The sequence below is a fragment of the Phoenix dactylifera genome, unplaced genomic scaffold, assembly GCF_009389715.1.
Source record: "Phoenix dactylifera cultivar Barhee BC4 unplaced genomic scaffold, palm_55x_up_171113_PBpolish2nd_filt_p 000130F, whole genome shotgun sequence".
In the NCBI taxonomy this organism is placed as follows: domain Eukaryota; kingdom Viridiplantae; phylum Streptophyta; class Magnoliopsida; order Arecales; family Arecaceae; genus Phoenix; species Phoenix dactylifera.
In genome coordinates this window covers 351,423-360,909 of record NW_024067692.1, presented here as the reverse complement: position 1 = coordinate 360,909, position 9,487 = coordinate 351,423, and positions in this window count along the sequence as shown.

The window sequence follows — 9,487 nt, the reverse complement described above, 5'->3', positions numbered from 1 at the left end:
TATTTTCTTAGTTTTTGTTTTTCCAGCTTTAACAAAGAAGTTACTAAGAAGTTTTTGCTTATTCCTTGGTTTATATCCTAAACCGGCTTTATTAAACACTGCACATTGACTATTTAGTATCATGTTTAATTTTTCAGAACTATAGGTAAATCTTTCAACTAAGGGTTTGTATTTGTTAAGTTCTTTAGTTAGTGTCTGATTTTCTTTAGTTAAGGTGTTGGTCTTTTGAGTTAAAAGTTGGTTGCTTGTTTTAAGTTCTATATTTTCTTTGGTGATTAAATCCTTATCCTTAACTAATTTATCGTATTTATGTAGGTATGATTGATTAGTTATTTTCAGTTCTTTATTTTTAAGATTTATAGCCTTATATTCTACTATTAATTCATTAAATGCATCATAAAGTTAATCAAATGAAAAATCATAGTGCGTATCGGAAGTTACCTCATTTTCGTTGGCCATGAAACAAAAATTGGCCTTCTCTTCTTGTTCTTCATCCGATGATGAAGATGATGCGTCGGAGTCCGATAGGGTGGTGACAAGGGCTTTCTTCTTCTTCTTGTACTTGCTGCTCTTCTTTAGTAAGGGACACTCAGCTCGGATGTGTCCCGGCTTTTTGCACTCATAGCAGCCGGTCCCCTCACTTTCCCTTTTCTTACCTTTGTCCTTGCGGTAGGAATTTGAGGGGCCTCTCCTTTGATGATAGGACTTCTGGTGGTTGATGAATTTCTTGAACTTGCGCACAAGAAGAGCCTCACCACCATCTTCCTCATCTTCTTCTTCTTCACTGCTGCTGCTGCAAGACAAGTCCTTGTTAGAAGAAGTAGATTTTAAAGCTATTACCTTTTTCTTATGGGAGGACTCTTCCTCGTTGTGTTGTTTCATGGTAAGCTCATGCGTCATAAGGGATCCAAGGAGCTCTTCAAGTGGAAGCTTGTTCAAGTCTTTAGCTTCTTGGATTGCCGTCACTTTAGCTTCCCACGACCTTGGTAGACACCGAAGGATTTTTCTGACAAGTTCACTGTTAGTATAGTTCTTGCCAAGGCTTTTTAGGCCATTGACAATATCAGTAAACCTAGTGAACATGCATATAATTGTTTCGTTAGAGTCCATTTTAAATAGTTCATATTTATGAACCAAAATATTTATTTTGGACTCTTTCACTTGATTCGTGCCCTCATGGGTCACTTCAAGTCTGTCCCAAATCTCTTTTGCAGAATTGCAAGTAGAGACCCTATTGAATTCATTACGGTCTAAGGCACAATAGAAGACATTCATTGCTTTAGAGTTTAATTGTGCCTTCCTCATGTCATGTTCATCCCAGTCCATTTCAAGTTTAGGTACCTTAACACCATCTACGTATATGGATGGGATGTATGGCCCATTTACTACAATGGACCACATCTCATAGTCTTGGGCTTGGATGAATATTCTCATCCTAGCCTTCCAGTATGAGTAGTCAGATCCATTGAAGAAAGGGGGTCTTTGGGTGGACTGACCCTCAATGTGAGAAGATCCAAATGGGGTTGTCATTTTGATCTTTTAACTCTTGAGTGGAAGAGTTTTTGGCTCTGATACCACTTGTTGCCCAGATAGACAACCCAAGAGGGGGGGTGAATTGGGTTTTTAATATAATTTGGCTAATTAAAACTTTGTGGATGATTAATTAAAAACTATAGCAAGTTATTTAATTAAAGCCTAGTGCTGTGAGTAATGTGCGGGGAAGAAGATGAGAGACAATGCACTACAAACACAAAGTTTTATAGTGGTTCGGAGCTAACCCTTGCTCCTACGTCCACTCCCCAAGTCTCACTTGGGAATTTCACTATAACCCCCTTGGATTACAGCCGGTTGTTTTGCAAGCTCACAACCAAACTTGTTGTTTTACGATCTCACAACGAACTCGGTCGGTTTTCCCAGGCTCACCGACTAGAACCAACCCCGATTGTTTTTCCGGGCTCACAATCAAACCCTTACACACGTTGGTTTTAACTTGGCTCACCAACCAACCTTAAACCCCTTGATTCAATCCCCCGATTGAATCAAGTAAATACAAGAGATAGGAGAAAACAGAAAATAGCTTCTCAAAAAGCAGATTTAAGACAATATAATCGTAAAGGAGTTAGAAGCCCTCAAACGCTTTTAAGCTGGTGAAGAGGTATGGCTTCTGGAACTCCGGTCTCCTCTTGAAAGAGTGGTCGACTTGAATGCAGGAGGAGGAAGCTTTGATTGTTGGGAAGAAGTTGTTGGAGCAGTAAATGCAGATCTCCCCTTTTTCGTTTAAGAGCACTTGGAGAGCTTGAAAACTTGAATGCTTGGAGTGGAGTATCTGTTCTCTTCCTTGCTACAGTCCTCTGTGGCTATTTAAGCCAATCCCCACGGAAACTAGCCGTTACTCTGCTTTTTCTGGCCGTTCTGCACACTCTGCGCAGCCTGACAATATGACCGTTGGTGGGTTGGAGTCGACTCGCGCGATCAGGAGTCGACTCGGCTGTAGCAGGAGTCGACTCACGCTTTTCCGGAGTCGACTCGGCAACTGTTCCAAATTTGAATTAAAGTTGCCGTCTTGACTGGGAGTCGACTCGTCTTGACCTGGAGTCGACTCGCCAACTTCTGGAGTTGACCTGGCAATTTTTGGAGTCGGCTCATCCACTGAAGTCCGTGGATCCAAATTTGAATTTTGTCCACTCGAGTCGACTCGACTGTCCTGGGAGTTGACTCGAATCTCAGAGCCCGAACTCTCGATTCTCTGTCGTTTGGTTCATCCAGTCTTGGAGTCGACTCGAACTTCCTTGGAGTCGACTCGGCTCTCAGTTTCCGAAAGTTGGTCTTCTGCCTTTTGACGTGAAGCTTGTCTCGGAGTCGACTCGAGCTGTCTGTGAGTCGACTCGAATCTCAGAGGCAGTAACATGGTCTTCTGTCTGTTGATGGTCGCTCAGTCTCGGAGTCGACTCGTGTACTGCGGGAGTCGACTCGAATCTCAGAGTCCGAAAATCGTTCTCTGACTTTTTCCTTGTGTTCCTCTGAGAGTCGACTCTTACCTTCTTTGGAGTCGACCTGCCAACCATCGGAGTCGACTCGCGTTCCACTGGAGTCGACTCGAATCTCAGACCCGAAAACTGCTCTCTGACTTTTCTGCCTGTGACTGCTTGGAGTCGACTCTTACTTCCCTGGAGTCGACTCGGTGAACATTGGAGTCGACTCGCGCACTTCAGGAGTCGACTCGTTGACAGGTTCTGAGATGAAGCTTTCTGTTCTTCTTTCTGTTCTCAGTCGGAGTCGACTCGTACTAATCTGGAGTCGACTCGAGCTCGTGCCAGTGAACTTGATACGCTTGGAGTCGACTCGTGATACTCGGGAGTCGACTCGAGTCTCAGACTTTGGTTCAGCAGACTTCTTACCTTATCCAAAATACTATGAACCAAATCTAGAGACACTTGGACAGGATTTTCACTGAAACACTCAATTGAATTCATTAGTAATCACAAGATATACTCAAATGCTTTGAGCTCATCAAAATCAAATGGGGTTTTAATCAATCACTCCACAATCTCCCCCTTTTTGATGATGACAAAACTTTGAGTATGTGAAAAATGAATTGCTCATAAAACAATGAAGTAAAATCCATAAATGAATTCAAATGTCTGATAATTTAATTTATCCAAGTTTGAAAGGAGTGAAACATTAAATTTTGGAGTTAAAGCTCCCCCTTTCATTTGGAATTATATAAGCCTTCATATTATGCAATCAATTGTTTGGCTTATATGTCATTAATGATTTAGCTTGATTAAGATTCAGATTCTCCCCCTCAACATATGCATTCAACTATGTTTTGATTCTCTGAATTTCCTTTTAATGCTTTGAAGTTTTTGAACTGAATTTTATCTTTTTAGAGGGAAAATCTGTCAATTTGTTCTTGAGTAGGATTCAGCTAATCTCCGAATATCCCTTGAATAGATTCTGGAGATTACTCCATTAGGAGCCCCAAAAGAGAGATAATGAGCCTCGAGGTACCGAATCCACTTAGAACAAATTTGAGTGTGTTTTTAAGAGTTTATCTTTTTATTTATTTCCATTGATTTTTTTTACATATTTTTTCATATTTCTCCCCTTTTACACATTTTATACGTAGTTCTCCCCCTTTTTGTCATCATACCAAAGGAGGTAATCACACACAATCAATGGCACAAATGGCACAACCCATCATCAAATGGCACAGAACTGAAGATAAGATGTCTACTCATTGTATTGATATGAATGTGAATACATTTGAGCATACAATAAGTAAAGCAAAACAAAACAAAACAAAAAGAACATCTATGGTCTCCTCGAGGATGAAGATCCCCCTCTCGAGGATGCATCTCCTCCTCTGGAGGATGTGGCACCTCCTCTCAATCGGCTCTGCTCCATGAGGAGGGTGACTGCATCTGTCACATGTTCGAGCTGCGTTTTCTTCGGCAACCAAATGTTGGTCGTTGTTGGTGTACCTTAGGTGACCACACAAGATTGGTCGCCAAAACTTTTCAGTGACTAGGGTTCGGCGACGAAGGGTATGTTAGTCGCGAAAAGGTTTCGGCGACCAAATATGGTTATTCGACGACTAGAATCTTAGTCGCTGAATATGTATTTTCTTGTAGTGATAATAGACGTGGTGGCTCTGCTATGTGTAGTGGAGAGCTCTGTCACCGACGCCTGAAGCCCAGTCACCGATGTCTGAAGTGCGTCCAGCTTGTCGATGAGTACATTCGCCAAGCGCTCGGCCCCCTCGGTGGTGGTGTGCATGTCACGACCTATCTCCTCTCGCATCTGTCGAGTGGAGCTCGTGACCTCACTCATGCTGTGGAACTGGGCCTGGACCAAACTCCGGACATTGTAGATCTCTTCCCGTACATGAGCCGTCATGTCAGTCACGGCTGTCAAGGAAGGGACCAACTGAGAAGATACGGGTGCAGGAGTGGGGGCAGGCACTGCACCTCGGAGCTCCCGAAGCAGCTCATCCCTCAGATCTCGGACGATCTCCTGCCGCAGCTCCCGGAGCTGCTCTGTATCAATACGGACCTCCATAGATGGTGGAACTGAGGAGGAAGGTCCGGCAGAGGTGGTAGGAGCAGGAGGAGTGGATGGGAGGTCTGGATGGTCTGGAAGGTCTGGGTAGTCTGAATCTGGCTCAGGACTGGGTGATGGTCTGGTGGTCTGAGCAGTAAGAGTGGACTTCCTAACCCAGATCCCTTCTCTCTTCCGAAACCCCATCCTGTGCATAGTCCCCGTACATAAGTGTTGCCCAAGATGACAACCCAAGAGGGGGGGTGAATTGGGTTTTCTAAAAATTATGCTCCCTAATTTTTACTTTGAATAGAATGCAGCGGAATAATAAGATGTTATTTACTTAAGCTCTAGGCAATTATAAGTAAAGCAGTGAAAAATTAAGCTAGAGCAATTATACTATGGCTTTAGGGTGTAATTGATCTAAAATTAACTTATAGTTGTATGATCAATTTTAATCTATGTGTATGGTAAGGATGGAATAGAAGCTAAGCAAATTCTAAACTATCACTTATAACTCTATAGAAAACAAAGCTAGAGATATTACACAATCAAGCATGAATGTAAGGCATGAAATACAAGAGATAAGGCATCACAAACACAAAGATGTATAGTGGTTCGGTGCACCCCAGCACCTACATCCACTCCCCAAGACCTCTTGGGAATTTCACTATAATCCCTCAGATTACAGTCGGTTGTTTTACAAGCTCACAACCCAACTTGTTGTTTTGCGAGATCACAACGAACTCGGTCGGTTTTCACAGGCTCACCAACTAGAACCAACCGATTGTTTTCACGGGCTCACAATCCAACCCAGTTGGTTTTCCCAAAGGCTCACCAACCACAACCTTACAACGATTGTTTTCCGGGTTCACAATCAACCCAGTTGGTTTTCCCCAAAGGCTCACCAACCACAACCTTACAACGTTGGTTTTTCCTTTGGCTCACCAACAAACCTTAACACCGTTGGTTTTTCCTTTGGCTCACCAACAAACCTTAACCTCTTGATTCAATCCCTTGATTGAATCAAGTTACAAGATATTAGACTAAGAATTTAAAGCAAATACAAGCTTCTTAACTAAGTAAATATATCAAATATAAACAAATGGAGTAAAGAGAAGCTCTCAAACGAATTTTGAAGATGAAGGAACTCGGCTTCTTCTTTACTTGACCCTCTTCTGATTTGGCACGAGGTAGAGGATGATTGAGGCAGCACACGGATGGAGAGGAAGCTTTGGGATTCACTTGGATGCTCTTCTTCTCTCTATTTCGCTTTGGATGGCCCTTTTGTGCTTATGAAAGATTTCCCTTGTAATCTCTTTGAAATCTCTTTTCTAAATGTTTTCTCCCACTTCCATACCCTCTTTCCTAGCTCTCCTCTTGATTTTATAGCTTTAGAGGGAGTGGAAACAAAAATCTAGCCGTTAGAGACAAAAATAGAGCCGTTGGAATCAACAAAAAACTAGCCGTTATGCCTCCCAGCGTGCTGGAGTCGACTCGGCTGAAGTAGGAGTCGACTCGGCTGAAACAGAAGTCACTTGTGAATAGTAGTCTGTCAGCACTATAGCTGGGAGTCGACTCCACACTGTAGCACTAAAGTTGGAGTCGACTCGAGATCACTGTAGCGCTGAAAATCAACTTTCTGTTTTTTGTTTGTTCTCAGTCGGAGTCGACTCGTAGAGTCCCGGAGTCGACTCGAGCACTGTTTCTTGAAACTCTAGAGTGCCAGAGTCGACTCTAAACTTTCCGGAGTCGACTCGAGGACTATTCTTTTGAATCTTTCTTTGAATTTGCTCCTCCAACTTAAATCCTTTGAACTTGAAACTTGGGCCAATAAATTGTAGCTTTCTTCTAACTTTTCTTGAGAGCTTTTGAGGCCTTCTTGTATTTTTCCAACTTGCTATGTTCCTTGCAAAATAAATTATCTTTCTTCTTGGAACACAAACATTAGTAATTATACTTCAAGGTTTTGTGATCATCAAAATTAATCTTTAAATCAATTTTTGGGTCATCAATAAGCGATCAGTCCATCGCAAGGCACGAGAGGGTTCCCTCTCAGGAATGGGAATCTCGTACTGCCTAAAAAGAAGAGTGAACAACATCCCGTATGGGAGTGAGAGCCTAGGTCTATCTAGGAGCTCACACATATACCTATAAATGAGCTTTGGGAAGTTGATCGGGGTGTCCTGAAGGATATAAGACATAATAGCTAAGTCCCTCTCATTCACAAAATCAAATCTCCCTGTCTTAGGGAAGATGGACCTGGACAGAATGCTCAAAAGGATTCTCACTTCAATAGGAAGTGAGCTAGCAGATACCTCATCTAGGGGGGACTGAGGTGGATGCCCTAAGACGACCGTAAGGGCCGCAACTCTATCCTCAGGGTGTGCGGGAGCCACCCCTACTAATGGAAGATGAAGGATATGGGCAATGAGGTCCTCTGTGACACGCAACGGGACACCTACTACCGTACCCTCGATACCTCCATCTCTCCGATGGACGGTACTGTAAAACTCTTGAACTAGGCCAGGATAGGTGGGAAGGTCCAAGGTGAGGAAGTACTCTAGGCCCTGGGCTCTAAGCCTATCGCCTATGGTGAACCCCTCCCGGGAGAGATAGTCGAAATCGACAAACCTCCCGGAGGTGACGGCCTTCCCGGCCAACGGCCTAACGAGAACCACCCTAGGCGGGGACCGATCCGGAGGTGGTTGCCTCGCGGGATCGTGCCGCACCTTGGAGCGTCGCTCGGGACCGGCCTCGGGACGGGACCTCTTCCTAACGACGGTCTTACGAGGCATCTTGACTTAAACGGGAAGAAAAATACCTAGAGGACGGTGAAGAACCGACAGAGGAAGCTCAGGACGGACCTGAAATGACCTAGGAACGGACGGAAACTCAATGTCCGGCGAAGAATCGACGGGAAAAGGGCTTGGAGACGATCAGGGATGACCTAGGAGTCGGCTCTAGGGCTTTGTGAACAGTGGCAGCTTGAGGAAAAGTGTTTGCGAAACGACAAACCTAGGGTTAAAAAGTCGGATCCCGACTGCGAGTCGACTCCCCTGAATTGCGAGTCGACTCCAGAATATGCGCGAATCGACTCTCTGTTAGCTCATGTAGACTTCGAGTCGACTCCCGACAGTGTGCGAGTCGACTCCCCCTCACCTGCCAACTTTGCGAGTCGACTCCCGCTAATGCGCGAGTCGACTCCCCCTTAGGAGCCGGCTCTGAAACTTACTCGAGTCGTCTCTAACCTTGGCATGCACCTAAAAACCATGCCATAATTGTGCCAAATGAGGGAAAATCACCTAATTAAGGACTGATTTGATGATCACTGCATAGAAACTCTATCTTAACCTCATTCTAATCATCAAAATCAATTAATCTAGTGAAAAACTCCCACTAGGATGGATCAATCACTCCTAATCCCCTTCTAAGCACACTAAACCTCTCTTCACTTAGGGGTTTTGTAAAAATATCTGCTAATTGATTATCAGTACACACAAATTGGAGTGACACATCACCATTCAATACATGATCTCTTATGAAGTGATGTCTTATCTCAATGTGTTTAGTTCTTGAGTGTTGAATTGGATTTTTAGTTAGATTTATGGCACTTGTGTTATCACAATTAATGGAAATTTTATCTTGTTTAATGCCATAATCTTCTAATTGTTGTTTAATCCATAAGATTTGAGCACAACAACTCCCGGCTGCAACATATTCAGCTTCTGCAGTGGATAATGCAACCGAGTTTTGTTTCTTGCTAAACCATGAGATTAGGTTTTCTCCTAGAAATTGACAAGACCCGCTGGTACTTTTTCTATCAAGCTTACATCCAGCGAAGTCTGAATCTGTGTATCCTATTAAGTTTAGGCTAGATTCTTTAGAGTACCACAGCCCTATGTTCTTAGTTCCAATCAAGTATTTAAAGATTCTCTTAACTGCAGCTAGGTGTGATTCTTTAGGATTAGCCTGATATCTAGCACACATGCACACACTAAACATAATATCAGGCCTACTTGCAGTAAGATACAGTAAAGAACCTATCATACCTCTATAAAGTTTTTGATCTACAGATTTACCTGATTCATCTTGGTCTAACTTGCATGATGAGCTCATGGGGGTGCTGATTGACTTGTTTCCCTCCATATCAAACTTCTTGAGCATCTCCTTGATATATTTTGCTTGATTGATGAAGATGCCTCCTTCTTGGGCTCGCTGTCGACTCAACGGGGCATCCCGATCTTAGTCGAGGGATCGAGCATGAGGTCGAGAGAGCTTGGGCTCACTGTCGACCTAGTGATGCTTCCTGAGGTCGAGGGAGCTTGGGCTCGCTGTCGACTTAGCGGGGCATCCCGAACTTAGTCGAGGGATCGAGCACGAGGTCGAGGGAGCTTGGGCTCGCTGTCGACCCCGCGATGTTTTCCGAGGTCGAGGGAGCTTGGGC